This window comes from Neovison vison, chromosome 6 (genome assembly GCF_020171115.1).
Source record: "Neovison vison isolate M4711 chromosome 6, ASM_NN_V1, whole genome shotgun sequence".
NCBI lineage: Eukaryota > Metazoa > Chordata > Mammalia > Carnivora > Mustelidae > Neogale > Neogale vison.
Genome location: NC_058096.1, coordinates 30,448,265 through 30,465,476, shown reverse-complemented (window position 1 = coordinate 30,465,476; position 17,212 = coordinate 30,448,265). Strand labels below are relative to the sequence as shown.

General features: G+C 38.9%; 1 protein-coding gene across 20 annotated transcripts in view; it reads right to left on the bottom strand.

Annotated features, from left to right (window-relative positions):
* The window catches only part of ROBO2 (roundabout guidance receptor 2), a 1,684,719-nt gene that overhangs the window by 332,291 nt on the left and 1,335,216 nt on the right, over nt 1-17,212 (bottom strand). The gene's annotated exons all lie outside the window — the stretch shown is intronic.

The following is a 17,212-nucleotide window of genomic DNA, read 5'->3' as shown; positions in this document are numbered from 1 at the left end:
GTGGGGCTTGATCCCAGGACCCTGGGATCATGACCCGAGCCAAAGACAGAGGCTTTAACCCACTGAGTCACCCAGGTGCCCCGAAATCATAGATTTAAATGTAACGTTTCAGAGTTGCAGATAAAGGGGGGAACCAAAAATATCCCAACACCACGGACTATATCCTCCTATCCTTTTTACTTCCCATCTGAGAACACCACCCCACAGTGTGTCAGCTTAGAGTGCGGACGTATTGCTGTGCATGGCACATTCTGGGACTTGGATACGTAGGCAACCTTCAGCTGTATAGTCTAACATTAAGAAAAGCAATCAGGGTGACCGGCTAGGAAATCAAATGAGGCATGCTTCCACAAAGGCAGCTGAAATTCCTTGGTTTGCACCTCTTGTAGGAATGCCGTGTTGAAAAATTCCTCCATGACAACTGGATGTTTATTGTATATTTGAACAACTACACTGAGGAGTATTTATTTTTCGAATGTTGCTCAACAAGGGCCAAAATCTCCGTAAAAATCAAAGCAAAACAGCCATCTACTTTTACTGAGTAACTTTCCAAACGTAACTGCTGAAATTAACTCATTACTGAGGACAACTGATAGAGTCCTTATGAGCAATAAACATTCCCAAGGGAGTCAAGGAGCTGGGAAAGTAGACTCTTTAAAGACCATTTATAGGGCACCTGGGTGGCTCAGTGGGTTAAAGCCTCTGCTTTTGGCTCAGGTCATGATCCCAGAGTCCTGTGATGGAGCCCGAGCCTGAGCCCGAGCCAGGAGTCAGACTCTCTGCTCGGCAGGGAGCCTGCTTCCTCCCTACCCCCTGCCTGCCTCTCTGCCTGCTTATGATCTCTGTCTGTCAAATAAATAAATAAAATCTTTAAAAAAAATAATAAATAAAGACCAGTTATAACAAAACCCAAAGAGATATAAATAATGTAATATCGAGAACTGCATCTGATCATTTTAGTGTGAAATACTGCAGACATACAGACGCATTTGCCAAAAACGACATTTACCTATGTATCCTCTCCCTAACTGACACTTCGCACATAAATTGACTCCCCTCGTCAGAACATTCTTCCAAACACAATACAGAGATGCACATACCAAATTTATCGCACTGTTATCGGACTAGGGAAGATCAGATTTCCTCATACAAATAAAGTGAAAATGGTTCTTCCAATTTAAGGTCCATAAAACACTTATTAAAGATGGAAGCAGGTTACTTAGCAATATTGGAGTTTGTGAGATGCACTGTGGGTGCCCCAGAATGAAATAAGAAATTTCAGGGATGGAAAATCATCCCCCTTCCCTCTCAATAGTATAATAATAACCTTTTAAATCATGTTTGACATTTGTAAGTTGAGAGAGCTGGCAGGCCTGGAAAGTCCACGTGGTAATAATAGATGTGGTGAACCCTTTCTGGAGCAGTAATCTCATCGCTGTGTCTAACGGCTCTCACTTCATGTGGCCGGCTGGGCCCCCAGAGACTTATTTGACTCTGCCTTTCTCGAGCCACTGGTTGCTAATGTTCCTTATTATGAGGAAAGCAGAAATGTGCCTTCAGGCAATGGCCACTCTGCTCGAGGTACAACCATCAGCCACCCTTCTGCTGAGCTGTTTTGCTTTAAACGATTAAATATGCACATGCGTTATACAAAGGGGGTTCTTTGTGCTTCAAAACACAGTATGACAGTGATATTTACTCTGCTCCCATGGCTAATCTGACAAGCTCCATCTGGTGAGCAGACCCTTTCTCTTCCCATTACCCTAACCCTCTGAAGGAAAGTGGACACTGGTGGCATATGCCTGTGGCTGGTCCTTATGCTTAATGCGGTAGAATATTTATAGGTTTTAACTTCCAGGACACCTATAAGGCATGTCGCTTGGTGTGGAGAAGGAAAGTTTTTCCACTAAAGAGAACTAGTCCATTTTCTATCAGTCCTCTTCTCATTTAGAAAGGAAGCCCAGCAATGTATCTCCTTACAAAGGTGAAGTGGAGACTGAAGTTCTTCTGAAAACATTCCATAATCTTCAGCGATCCCAGAGAAACCTTAGTTTATCCCTACTTCTTGCCCTTGTATTTTTATCACTGTCTCATTTATCCGTCCTTCCTATACAACTGTAAGCACTGGGAAGGCAAGAAAGGTAGATTATTCCATACATCGACACAGTAGAGGTTTTCCAGTATTAGTCACATGGATAAATGTAGACATTTCCACTCTGTTATAAACATGGGATATTTACATCATAGGAATAAATATGACGTCGAAATAATCCTTCTAACTTATTGCCCAATCAAACATATGGGTTGGTTATTTCTGCCTCCCACAGTTTATCAAAGAATTTCATCTATCTTGTCCTTCGTTACTCATCATGCAACTCGCCCACCCAGCATTCACCCTGAGCGATCTGTATTTATACCTGAGAAATAGTCTAGGAATTCAAATTTTCACATTAACACAGTACTCTCTACATACAGCTTAACCTATTGTGCTTTGGGCCGGGTTTAAACAACAATTAACATTATTATTTCACAGTTCCTGTGATACAGTTCAGCAACAGAGAAGCAGGGGCAGTGGCTGCTCAAAGCATTTCACAAGTTGCTGAAGATCTCAGCCACTGTGGGGGTCATTTTAAGGACTGACTGGAGCTAGAAGCGTAGCGTCCAAGTTGACCCACTCAGGGAGCTTAGCCAGCAGGTTGGTGTTGGCCATGGTCATGGGCTATCGGTATAGACCTGTTCTGTTTGTAGCGATATAGAAAGACTGAGGCATGGGGGCCTTGTTGCATGTTCCTCTCTAGAAACGAATGTGTATTCTGAGGGAACTAATAATTTCTATCATTGATTAAGTCCCATGAATTCCAGGTATGAAGGGATTAAAACGAGAGGTTAGGGGTGCCTGGGTGGCTGAGTCCTTAGGCATCTGCCTTCGGCTCAGGTCACGATCCCAGGGTCCTGGCCTCGAGCCCCACATCAGGTCCCTGCTCTGCAGGAAGCCCACTTCTCCCTCTCTCCCTCCCCCACTTTGTGTTCCCTCTTGCTGCGTCTCTGTGAAATAAATAAATAAAATCATAAAAAAAAAACAAAACCAAAAACAAACAAACAAAAAACAAAACAAGAAAGGTTATTTGTCCATTTTGAGGAAAGAAGTATTAGTGCTGTTTTCTGTCAGATGCTGATGAAAAAAAAATCTGAACAGGAAAGATAAAACATTCCCTCACTCAATTTGCATTTTAAAGTTTTTTTTTTTTTTTTAATTTATTTGACAGAGATCACAAGTAGGCAGAGAGGCAGGTGGAGAGAGAGGCGGGGGAGGGGGGAAAGCAGGCTCCCTGCTGAGCAGAGAGCCTGACGAAGACCCCGAGGACCCCAGGATCACGACCGGAGCCGAAGGCAGAGGCTTTAACACACTGAGCCACCAGGCGCCCTCAATTTGCATTTTATACACAATCTAAAGCTGACTTTATCTGATTGGGACATAAAGGCCTCCGAGACTTTGGTTTGGAAGTGGGAAATAAATGAAGAAATTTCCTCGGCCATTTTCTGGGTCACTTTCTCAATATAAAGGTCATAGCCAGCGGTTGCTGTTGCCTTCCAAGTACATATGTCAGCTATATTAATGTATACTTTTATTTATTATTTAGAGGATATTTAGTATATTTTCCAATAGGCACTTGAAATTAGAGTTGATTTTAAACCTTTCAGAATAACAGAGTGAGATGAACCGTAGTAGAAGAGACTGGGAAAGATGGCAATAACACCTGGACTTGGGGTCCACAATCACCAAAACTTTTAAGAATTTCTAGCCCAAGAATATACATTAAAAATATAGAAATATACATAGGTACACTTACTGGCTCATTGGTTTTATTTGCTTAGCTACTACAACTCACAGTCATTTAGGAGTGATTGTGCAAAGTGAAAGAGGTTTAGCCCAAGACTTATGTTCATATGAAGAGAAGTGAGGCTTTAGAGTGATAACACTTATACTTAAACTAAGCGCTCGCTATGAACAAGGCACTATTCTCGGTAATTTACATGTGTTATAAGTTCAGTCTTTATAGCCACCTTCTGGGGTCAGTATACTATTATCATCATCTTAATCATGAGAAAACTGTGGCTCAGAGAGGTCAAGAAACTTGCCTGAGGACACAGAGCTAGTATGTGCCCAAACTGAGCAGTTTAGCTAGTCATGTGCTTAGCGACCCCACTGTGCCTCCAGTAATTCTGGAAGTTATAATACTTGACAACGGGTTTCTAAACGAAAAGAGAAGTCTCATTTTAGCCATTATTAGGAGTACAAGGGGGGTTTGAAAAGGGAATTTTTCATTTGACTATTTATGACTGTTTGGCAAATAAGTGATATACAAAAACTTATTTTTATTTTTGTTCACATGTGAATTAGATATCCACAACGATATGTGCCAGAGGAAAACATTCAATCTTTGATGAGTGGATAAACTGATAAGTGAATAAATACATGGATCTCTGCACAAAATAAATCTATGTCATTCTATCGTTATAAAGGTTACATACCAATATTAGAAGCCACTCCTGAGTATCATTTCATCAACTGCATTTTGCTAATGCAATTACTGATATTATCAGCCATGACGGCACCTGCTTTGCATCTCTCCCTGTCACCGTTAATAATTATCCTGACAACAGTATTATTACTAACAGTAAAAACATACTGGGAAATCAGACTCTAAAAATAGTATGGAAAGTATGAATAAAAATATCTTTAGAAAATTTTGTTATCCTCTTATATCAGCACCATATAATTTAAATGTTGAAAACCCATCTTGGGGCGCCTGGGTGGCTCAGTGGGTTAAAGCCTCGGCCTTCCGCTCACGCCATCCTAGCGTCCTGGGATCGAGCCCCACATCAGGCTCTCTGCTCCCTGGGGAGCCTGCTTCCCCCTCTCTCTCTGCCTGCCTCTCTGCCTACTTGTGATCTCTGTCAAATAAATAAATAAAATCTTACAAAAAAAGAAAAAAAAGAAAACCCATCTCTTCTTCCAATGCAGTTTGAGTCCCCAGGAGCCTCTATTTCAGTCAGATTGTAGCCCTGCACCTCTCCTATAAAGAAATTCTGGAGCTACCCATTCTCTAAAATGTTGAGGTTTTAATGAAAAGAAAAGGGGGAAAAAAAAAAAAGAGCAATAACAACCACCACCTAGATGGAGAGAAAGAGAGAGAGAGGAAAGGCAGAAGGTAACATGGTTTATTAAATAGTAAACCACGGGCACCTGGCTGGCTCATTTGGTAGAGTGTGTGACGACTGATCTCAGTGTTGTGAGTTCAAGCACCAAGTTGGGTGTGACACCCCACACCCCCCCCCACAAAAAAAGGCGGGGAGAAGAATACCGACTGGCAAAACAACAAGATTTAATGTACCACACTTTGTTCTTCCTCTTACCCAACAGTTTTTTTTGGTTTTGTTTTTCTTTTTTCTTTCATCCTGTTAGCATCAGTGCCTTGTGTAGCATAGCAGGGACAGAATTAAAAATTCCAAAGACTGATACAAAAATAACCTCTTTAAAATTAGAAAAAAAAGAACAGATGGGTTGGGCTGCTACATTCATGCTTTCTACATTGTACTAAATTGAGTTAAAAGGAATAATCATCTCTTGGGGTCCCTGCCTAAAGATCTAGTTAGAGCCTGACTCTTAAGCTACTATCGATTATCTTCAATTCCGAGTGGCTGCTCTGCAGACTAAACTAACTGTCTAAATAACTCTTTCCTAGAATATATTCTGGAATATGTAAGACAGTTTTGCAAGTGATAAAACTTGAGGCAGAGTCACTGGCTTGAATAAGAGCAATAAGGAACATGTGATTTCCCTACTGCGCTACATATTAAATTCTGTATCAATTTCTCCTTGGCTCTGAATCTATGCTAATCTGCAAAAGCGATTCAAATTACAGCATACGCATTGCTACCCATGTTGTGTATATACAATATATAACGTGTATGGCAGATTTATATGTTTATGGGTGAAAAGAGGAGTTACTTCTTCAAAGTATGAGACTATGATGAGTGTTATGGAAATATTTGCATTCCATATTGACTTTCACGACTCTTGTCTTTTTCTGTGTCACCCAGGCTCAAAATCTTTGAAGTAACTTGGAGTCCCCATCTCCCTTCTTCTAGTTCCATCTAATTGGCAGACCTTGCCTGTCATTCCTCCACTCTTTCATCTGTGTCATAGTCTTCACAGCTGCTTCTCGAAGTCCTGCTCTCAATTAGTCTGAACGAAGATTTTGCAGCTGTGACTTAACGTACCCGAGACATCTATTCTTTGTTCTCTCCAAATCACCCTTGGCTCGCTCTAAAACACATCCAGATACCACCCCTGCCACCTCTCTGGTCCACTGCCCCACCCCCCATTTCAATGCAAATTTAAATTTAGCCTAATATTTTAGGTTTGCCTGGATGTAATTTCAATTCACTTCCCTAACTTTATTTTTTTTAAAGATTTTATTTATTTATTTGACAGACAGAGATCACAAGTAGGCAGAGAGGCAGGCAGAGAGAGAGGAAGGGAAGCAGGCCCCCTGCTGAGCAGAGAGCCGGAAGCGGGACTTGATCCCAGGACCCTGAGATCATGACCTGAGCTGAAGGCAGTGGCTTAACCCACTGAGCCACCCAGGCGCCCATCCCTAACTCTATTTTCAAAGTGTTTCTCATTCAGTGAAACACCACCGATTTTATTCACCCATGCTTCTCTTTTCCCTCTCTCGAAAACGCTTCCACCTTCTTCCTCACCATCCACATCCTATTTACCATTCAAAATCTAGTTCAAATTCGACTTTTTTTGTCTATGAAATTTCCTTGGCTCCCATAATTCTATTCTCCACACGGGATGAAAATAACACCTCCGTCTTCTCAGATTTCCTGGCTACTGATCTATTCTAGACGTCAGAACAGATTTTTCAAAATCAGTGTTTTATTGTCATTATGTTCACATTTGTCTTATCGCCCACACCAGTTACAAGCAACTAACGGGAATCGTCTATTTGACTCTCCAGTGCCAAGCATGCTGACACGTACATAAGAGGCAGACATGAATACATAAATGAGTGCATGAATGAATTTGTCCATAATAGAAAAGAATTTGAACTCAAGTCTCCTGAATAACCCCCACCTCGCCCCTCCCCCCCCCCCAAGGTGTTCGGTTCACTCCTCTGCTGATGGCAACTTGCCGTCTTGTCAGCTGTGACTGTTAGGGCACATCACCTTCAACACTACATTTCCACAGTATCGAATAACCCTCATTACAATTTTCCATGACTGATGTAAACCTTTCCCCATTGCAATTCAGTCTCCTTATATTTTCCCCTGGTCTGAAGGCAACACGACAGAGTAAGAAGACAAAAGGCCTGTTGAATTGAGCAGTCTGGATCCTAAGCCCAGCTCTCCTATGTTTCTCAGCTTGGCAAATCAGTTAGCCTCAGTTTCCAGGCTTGTTTGGGCCGGATCATTTGGGAGTTGCTTTCCAGCTCTGAAATTCAGCAGAGGTGAAAGGCGTAATCTGCCAGCCTTGACCTTTAGAAAATCATTTTACATGCCTGAGTTCCTAAGAATTATTATTAAATGACGCTGTTCTTCCCTGGTGCTAGTTGGTATGGTTCTAATACTCATTCTGAGATCTAACGTTCAAACTTTATTTGAATATTGTTCGGTTCATGCTGAGAATGTCCCTACATCTGTGTCACAGCCTTCAGAATTTCCCTGGAACTCTTCATCCAAAAGGCTTCTTTTCCCTATCACTGAATCCTTTGATGGTTTTAATGCCATTCATTATTTGGTTGAGGAGGCTTTGCTGAATAACCCACAGGCTTAATGCCTTGCCTCCTTGGGTAGCCATCCATTGACAGACCCATGCATCTGCTGCCTGGTTTTTCAACCTTCTTGGCACTTGTCCAGTGACTCTTCTTACTCTTTCTAACCTTCGTAAGTATGCCTCTTCATGTCACTGTGCCTTCTATCCCAGACGTGGTCTGCTTTTCTCCTTTCTACCCATGTTCAAGGTCTGTTTCCTTCCCTTTCTACCCTGTACAAACTTCTTTTACTTCTTTTGTTTGCCAATTTCTTTGTCCTCCCGTAAATGTACAGCCCCCGAGTGTTCACTGGGGTCTAGAAAAGCAGAGGCATTGATAAGACGGTGTGGACTTGACAAAATGTGGGAAAAGAATCAGAACCAAGTGACAGAAGTACAAGGGTTTAACGTTGGATCCTAGATGGCAGACTCTTGGAAATACAATATAGTAAATGTGATACAGTCTGTGGCAAGCTTCCAGAGGAGGCAGGGAATGTGTCATCTCATCACAAGCATTCTGGAAGCTGTTTCTTTTAACTGGATCTGCCTTGAAAGAAATCATCTCTGTGCTGTGAAAAGAGTACACTTAGACAAACACCTTCGGGTGTTCATTTTAACTTCCTCTCGTTTCCAAAAACCAAGAGATTCATGTTCCGTTTGAAGATCAATGTGCCCGAAGTTCAGCTAAATTCAAAAAGATTTATCCAGTAGATCAGTAATTACTAACTTGAGCTGAATGTTAGAGCCATCTGTGGATCTCAGAAATGATGCTTATGACACCTAGATTGTCTGGTTTGGGCCCAGACATCAATATTTGTAAAAAGTGCCCCCTAGCCACCACGAACCGTGCCCTTTACTATTTAATCTAAAACAGTTAAAAACTTATATCCAAACAAAAACCTAAAGACGGATAGCAACTTTACTCATAATTGCCAAAACTTAGGAGCAACCGAGATGTCCTTCATAGATAAAGGACAAATGAATGGTGGTACATCTAGGTAATGGAATACTATTCAACATTAAAAAGAAATGAGCTATCCAGCCATGAAAATACATGGAGGAAATTTAAATGCATATAACTAAACGAAAGAGCCAATCTGAAAAGGCTTCATCCTGTATGATCCCAACTACAGGATATTTTGAAAAAAGTAAAATTATGGAGACAATGAAAAGACCAGTGGTTGCCAGAGATTGCCCAGAAAATTTTTTTTTGGGGGGGGGGGTGATGAGTTGTAGAAAACAGAGCATTTTTAAGGCAGTGAAAATATTCTGTGTGATAACATATTGATGGATACATATCATTCTATATTTGCTCAAACCCACAGATTGTATAATAAGAGTAAACCACAATGTAAACTATAGACTCTGGATGAGGTTGATTAATGGTGACAAATACAACACCATGATGGGAAATATTGACAATGAGAAAGGCTATGCACCTGCAGAGGCAGGAGGGATATAGGAAATCTCTGTACCTTCCTCTTAATTTTGCCGTGAACCTAAAACCGCTCTAAGTAATAGACATATCTATCCTTAGTAATTGCCATGTGCAACTCAAGTTGAAAACTCAGACCGGCATAGAGCCACTGCTGGTGGCTGGGAGACCAGAAGGGTTGGAACTTTATTTAGTGACTGTTTAAGAACCATCTCTATCTTTTATAGATTTTCCAGCTTTGTGATAACTTAAGACTGAAGAATATGGAAAAGTTTCATGTTTCTCCAGTGACCAATGATCTCAAAAAATTACTCCTGTTCATTTGAAAGTACTAGCAAGCCAAGAAGTCAAAATATGAGAGAAAAGCAAAGTCAACCCTGTTCATGTTTTTCCTGGAAAAAAAGGTGGGGGGTGGGTAACATGTCTCCTAAATGAGTTGAATGGCTTCCCATTATTATGGAGCAAAGACCTAACTCACTCCGTGTCTTGGTCTACGAGGCCCTGCACAGCCTGGCTTCTTTCCTAGCTCTTCCATCTCAAGCTACACATGCCTCTCCCACTCCCTCCCTCCTCTCTGTCTTCCAGAAGCAGCAGCTGACCTCTCAGTACTTTTAAGGTTTTGTCGTGCTTCATCTTACCAGAGGCCTTTTCATCTGCCTTGAACGTCTCCCCAGCGGTTCTTAAATGTTGCTGTGCATCAAAATCAGCTGAAGATATTCAAAAACTCTCAATGCCCAGGTCATACTCTGAATAATTATTAATCAGATTTTCTAGAGATGAGACCTAGGCATCAGTAAATTAAAGAAACTCAAAATTCCTAAGTTCCTTCTAATGTGCAGTAAAGTATATGACCCAGTATCCTACCTAATGTCCTCAGTTCACCTGTGTCATCTCCAACGGGATCTTGGGTCTCCACAAATTCTCATTTCCTAAGGAAAACTTCCTTAATTCATAGCTGCTGGACACCTCTATGTAAAATCTCACAGCACCAACCCCCTCTCCTTCTATCACAGCGTTAACTTCATATTTATTACCAGAGCTAAAGTCTCTATCCTGGCCTCAAGACTGGACTATACAATCTATGTAGCCAGTGACTATATCTAATTCTGTTAACCAAAGTACCCCCAGTTCCACAAGAACAAACAAACACAAAATATGCCAATATCCAGACTCTTAAATTATATATAACATATGCAGGTTTAATAAGTTATATGGTCTTTCTACAGATTCGTAATGGTGCTGTATACACACTAACCACCCCGTTTCTAATGATAACGTTCCTAGATCTGATGTTTCTGGCAAAAAGTTACTTTCCATAATAACATAATACAGTGTTATTACACTTTTCAATTCTAGACCCAAGGTATAATCATTTGTATGCACAGGCTCGAATCATGCCTCGTCTCCTTTATTTTTTTCCCCAGTACAAATGAATGCAATCGACTAATTGTAGATCCTCTGTAACACATTCTGTTAATGCAGTTGTTCAGGAAGAGTGTGATTACATTTTTGTTTGGGTGTATTTTGTACAAAATCTGCCACGTTGAAATTCTCCTCAGCTGTTGGTTCACAGAGGGTGTCAGACCTGTGGGCTGTCACATGGTCAAATAAGGAAAACCGCACAACAGGCATGTTAATTAGTATTGCATAAGCACAGCCATAATGAAGTCTAATTGCCTTGCAGTGGCGGTTACCGTAAGACCCCAAACCCTCACTGGTCTTCCGTGAAAAAAGTCACAGCAATGAGAATTTTTTCCTCCCCAAAACTTGTATGCTTTTAAGCATGTGGCTTAACATGCAAATACTCTACAGAGATGTTTGTCACTTGTACGTTTTTTTCGCTGTACTATTATCTCTCTACTTTTATCCTTCGCTATCCATTACCATCATCCTTTCCACACCCACATTTTTACTAACAACTGTTCATCTGATTCTTGCCATCTAAACTAGCTCCCACAATTTCTAAAAACAATTTCATGCTTGGTCAGTTTTGCAGTCTGTATTTGATCTTAGTGTAAAAAAGAAAAAAGAGCCAAATTCATCACTCCACACATAAAATAATCCTGTTCTTCAATAAACCCAAGAACTAAATGGGAAACCCACCAGTTTTTCATGAACTTAAATTACTACACACCAAGATATCCACTTTTCATCAAATTTGGAGTGATTCAATGAGGATCTAATAGCCAAATGTTCATTTTATACATAATATTGTCACTGATCCTAAAGGAAAAAATAAAATAAAATCTGTGTATGGTTATTTGGTCAGTTTCATTCATGCTTATGTTAATTTAATTCAAACTTTTCAAGGAACAATGACTGTCAATTACATTAAATTATACTCTAGGGACCGGCCTTGGGAACATGTGGATTACAATCTGCAAAAGAAAAAACAAGACATCAAAGCATTTCCGTGATCTGAATTGCAGTCATCTTTTAGAATGGCATCTTAAGGAATTCTAAGAGCAGCAGAATCTACGCACAGCTCCTCTCCAATATCCGAAATCCACTAAAAATCCCTGTCTCATATAAATAGGCCTTTTACTGTATGTTTCCTTAAATTTTATTCTTGCCAAATCAATAGTTTGGATTCTGACAGTCTAAAGATGTGGGAAAAAAAAAAAAATAATGTGCTTTGAGATTTAAGGAAGGAAAATAAATTCTAAACTAACTAGGGATTGCATGTTTCAAAAATAATCCCAGTTTTATTTCTTTTTTTTCTTTTCAATCAAAAGGAAATATATCAAAAAAAGCATTTTGAATTAAAAAAGGGGGGTTGATGGTTCAAAGGAATAAGAATAATTCTTGCAGCTGAATTCAGAAATCCATTACAAGATAATGTTAAAACAATATCTGCCAATTTGAAAACTGTGCTGCAATTCCATTTTATAAGACTTTTTTAAGGGCATAATCTATAGGGACTTTGCGCTCAGAGGGGTTTGTGAGTGTTTATGTGTCTACGTTAGTGAGCATATAGCATCTTACTTAACAAATACTCATGGGTTTATTTCAAGAGTGGAAGGGATTGCATGATGAATCAGTTCCATAAAACAATGGCTTATGAACTCCAGATGTAATGCTTTTGCACTTTGTCTAATAAGCAGAGGGATTTGTCAAGAGAGCTTTCTTTTCTAAGAGAGCCCAAATGAACATCAACCACTATTTTTAATCTGTTTAGAATTCCAAGTTGTCTTTCCCTGGTACAGAGGAATCAAGAGGGAAACCATTTGCATTTGTATCTCAGTGACATATTACTCAAAATCTTGTAAGGTCCAAAGTTCTGAAATATAATTTAAAGAAACTCCTGGCTAAAATGCAACAAACAAATAAAAAAAAATTAGGAATGTTTCACATAGTTTTTGGAGAACACTTCAAGAACAATAGACTAAATATTTATTCAGTATACTCATGTGAAGGATAAGGGAAAACCACATGGACAAAATGGAAAAAAAATAAATTTCAGCCTATTCAATACATAAACATTGCTTTTTAAATTCTTCCCAAAGTGACAATATGAGTCCAAGAACAGTCTACAGTGATGATGTCAAGAATGCAATTTCAGAATATTTGCCAAAATGATATGGTCTCATAATTTCAAGTCTCCATGCTTCCATACGTTCTTTGGATATTTTCAATTCACTTTATTTATCAATGTGGAGGATCTTCAAGAGACAGGATTCACTTAACGAAACACGGTATAAAATAATGTCTACAGTAAGCTGCCAGTTTATAAAACACAAAGCTAATTACATAGGAAAAGATTATTCACAGATGTTGATGAAGATCTGTACAAGAAAAATAGCAACATTTGTTACTTGGAAGAAGGAAATGGAATGCTTAGAGGTTATGGTGGGAAAGAGACTTAATTTTCCTTACATAGCTTTTATATATATATTTTTTCATAGCTTTTTGTTTTGTTTTGTTTTGTACTAATAAAGCATTCTCTTTTTAAAGATAAATAAAATCTAATGTTAAAAATATATTTAATTACTATTGTAAACATAGCTCTCGATTAAAACGTTGGTCTTATTTTCATGGAACACATATATATTTTGGGAAAATGAGTAATATGTACATAAATAAAGTAAAAAACAAAGGTTTGGAAAATAGCACAACAATGAGGATATGATGTGGAGTAAATGGGATCCATGAGTCCCATAAAGATCACAGTGTCTTAAATACTTAAGAAAAAACTTCGAGTGGAACACCTGGGTGGCTCACTGGGTTGAACATCTGCGTTCTGCGCAGGTCATGATCTCAGGGTCCTGGGATCAAGCCCTGCATCAGGTTCCCCAATCAGCACAGAATCTGCTTCTCCTTCTCCCTCATGTTCTGCCTGTCTCTCTCTCAAAAAATAAATAAAATCTTTTAAACAAAACAAACAAATTTAAAGTGCAATTAGAGACTGTAGATTTATAGACAAGGAAAAATAAAGACCAATTTTGTCAAAAACCACGTATTTAGAGCACAATATGGAGACAAGGTTGACCCAAGCAGAGTCCCATTTGATTATAGCAGTGTGTGTGTGTGCGCGCGTGTGCGTGTGTGCGTGTGTGCGGGCATGTGCGTGTGTGGTGGCAGACTGCTTAGAGCTGTGGAGAGTGATGCCCGCGTCCGTGTGTAAGTGCTGAAATGAGGTAGATGGATCTGAGGGCAGAAGCTTATTTTTTTCACGATTGTTGAAAGCAGAACAAGCAATTATATGTATTTGATTTTCTTTTTCTTTCTTTTTTAAAACATCTTCTTGTAAGTGTTTTATAAACTCAAGTATAAATACCTACAGTAAAGTGCACAAATCATGACTGTTCAGATCACTGAACCTGTACAAAGTGAACATATCCACATCACTTGTCCCTAGATGAAGAGCTAGGACATTACCAGTCCCCCAGAAGTCTCTATCATGAACACCCCCCCACACACACACACCCAAGGTTACTAATATTCTTCTCTATCACCAAAGATTAGTTTTCTAATTGCAGAACATTAAATAAAGGGAGTCCTATCGCACAGGCTCTCCTGGGTCTGGCCTCTTTTACTCATGTTGATGCATGTGGCAACACTTGACACAAAAGGGTTAATCTTTTTAGTCCTTTTGGCTAAATAATTACACATTATTCATTACCTCAAGTGTCAAGCATGGAAGTGAGAAAAAAGGTTAATTAGGCATTAAAACCTTTGATTTGTATTGTACTTTACAATTTACCTTGCTACATATTTCTTAATTCATTTGCCCTGTACGATAATACTGGCTACTGGGAGATATTATTATTATTATTATTATTACTATTATTATTTTACAGATAAGATTAGAGAGTGTGCTTTACTTACTGAAGGTTTTATTTAAACAGCAAGTAAGAGGTTAATTGTCATTCACTCCTAGGCTTCCACCTTTAAAGGACATGTGGCTATAATACTAAACCACATTATCTACATTATTATTTGAATAAAGAAAATGGAAAAACCCCTTTCTCAGCTTCGATGACCTCAGAAAATGCAGTGTCAGTGCTGGGTAACATTTAGGTCGCACCTTCCACAGATCAGACCTTTTCCTAAAGGCATGTTTCTCCCATTTAATCATCTTAAAATTCATTAGGAAGAAGTTACTATCATCAGCCCTAGTTTATAGCTGAGAAAACGAACACCCAGAGAGGTTAAGAAAAGTTGCTTAAGATCACACAGCAAGCTATTCTATCTAGGTTGGTGAATTCTGGTCCAGAGCTAGATACTAAATATTTTAGGTTTTGTGGGCCACACTGTCTTTCTCATGCCTATTTAGTTCTCCCGCTTCTGCACAAAAGCAGCCACAGACAGGAAATTAGTGGGCATGGCTGTGTTGCACTAAGGCCTTATTTCCAAAAAAACAGCTCCTGGGTCAAGTTCAGCCTGCTGGCTGTAGTTCGCTGATTCAGTCTGTCCGTGCTCGCAGAATACTTGAAAACACCACAATGCAAATTCTGAGTAAAACTTAATTTGTGGGCGAAGCCAGAGACACACTTGCCAAACATAGATATCAAAACGTGTTGCAAAAGTAAAGCAGAATATGTCTGAACACAGAAGCATCTAGTTGGCTCACTTCCATCCCAACTAGCTATTCCACAGTGGCTGGTTTGAGACCCGCAATGCCAAGTACACAACACAGGCCAGAATCAAAAGGCAAGCGAAAAAGAACTTCCTCAACAAAAAGTGAACCTTAACCTTTCCTTCCTTATCTTATATACGGAACAATCTTTCTTGTTGGGCTTGAATGAATAATCAAGAATGAAAATTGTTCCATTGGGCAAAGGCTGGATTTCGTTGGTCTAAGAGTTAGTAACGAAAACCTGTCAGGTAGCTTCAAAAGATCCCAATAAATAGAACAAAATTGAAATGTATCACATGTACCATCACGTCAATTAAATTCTGTGACTTTCATCATTTTAAGGAGTAGTTGGGGAGTATATTTTTATTCTAGTGATAAAAATGTGCCTTCCTCTTCTAAAAAAGTACGAATAATAAAAGCCCCGCTTCTTTTATAAAGTGTAAGCTTTGCTTGCCCTTGTCTTAGAATCCAGTTTATTTTTAAAACAAACATTCTGAAAATCTTTGATATCACATTCAGCGATCCATCTGCTCCAATGTAAATTCTTTCAAGTGCACGTGGCCTGTAACGTTGTGTGAGAGCAATTAATGAAGTTTTAAATCTCTTTTGCTCTTTCACGCTCGGCTGGATGGTAAAAAGGGGTCATCATCTTTCATTCTCTAGCTGAACAGTATACACAATTAGATATTTTCATGCCTTTTTATTTCCCTTTTAGATACATATATTATACATGTTTTCTGGGTAGTTCTAGATGCAGACCAAATATACCAAAGAATGATAAAAATATTAACATATACTATAGGTTACATTAACAATGCTTTAAAAAGTAAAGAAATGTTATAAAGAAAATATTTCAATCAGCCACAACTGTCATTTGTATTCTCAAGACTATAACAGCAACTAAAGTGAGAAAAAAAAAAAAAAAAAAAAAAAAAAGAGCAAGCTTTTTATACTAACGTCAATTGTTTAGTGGAAAAGTCCCCAAATCAGATATTTATTATGTTTCATTTCAGATACAAAATTTCTCTTCATGTGTTAGTTAAATTCACTCTAGTTAATAATATTATTTAACTCTAGTTAAATAATAATTCAATAGCAGATTTATGAATTAATTGATTGGACCCCCAATTTTTCTGATTATTCTATTATGCTCTGAGCCTAAAGGTGACTCGGATCAAATTATGCTTAAAATAAAATGTATTAGAGCTTGTTTAATTTATGATCATTTTCGTGTAGATATACTTACTATATTTTCCTAAGTACATTGAGAATTAAGTTGTCTGACACTGAACTTAAATTTCATAAGGCGTGGATGGTGTGGATAGTTTTGTGAAGAGTGCATTTGTTTGTTTTAACATTGAATACAAAATCTGTGCTATTACTTCAGGGAGAGAAACATGTCATCATCATTACAATTGAATTTGTGGGGCATCTGGGTGGCTCAGTCGCTAAGCATCTGCCTTCAGCTCAGGTCATGATCCCAGGGTCCTGGGATCGAGCCCCGAATCGGGCTCCCTGCTCAGCGGGAAGCCTGCTTCTCCCTCTCCCACTCCCCCTGCTTCTGTTCCCTCTCTCACTGTGTCTCTCACTGTCAAATAAATAAATAAAATCTTTTAAAAAAATTGAATTTGTATATTAGGATGTATGTCATTTGTAGTAATAATTAAGGACACACAGTAAATATTGGAGACCGAAGAATAAAGTTTCTGAAGGAAGCAGCCCAGGCAGTAAGTCTTGTCGTTCTGGTGACCTGTGCAAATGGTATGCATAATGCCAGTTAGCTGTCACCCAACACTATACTGTAGACTATACATATAAATTATATAACTATAAATATATAAATTATATAAATATATACTTATAAATTATATAAAAA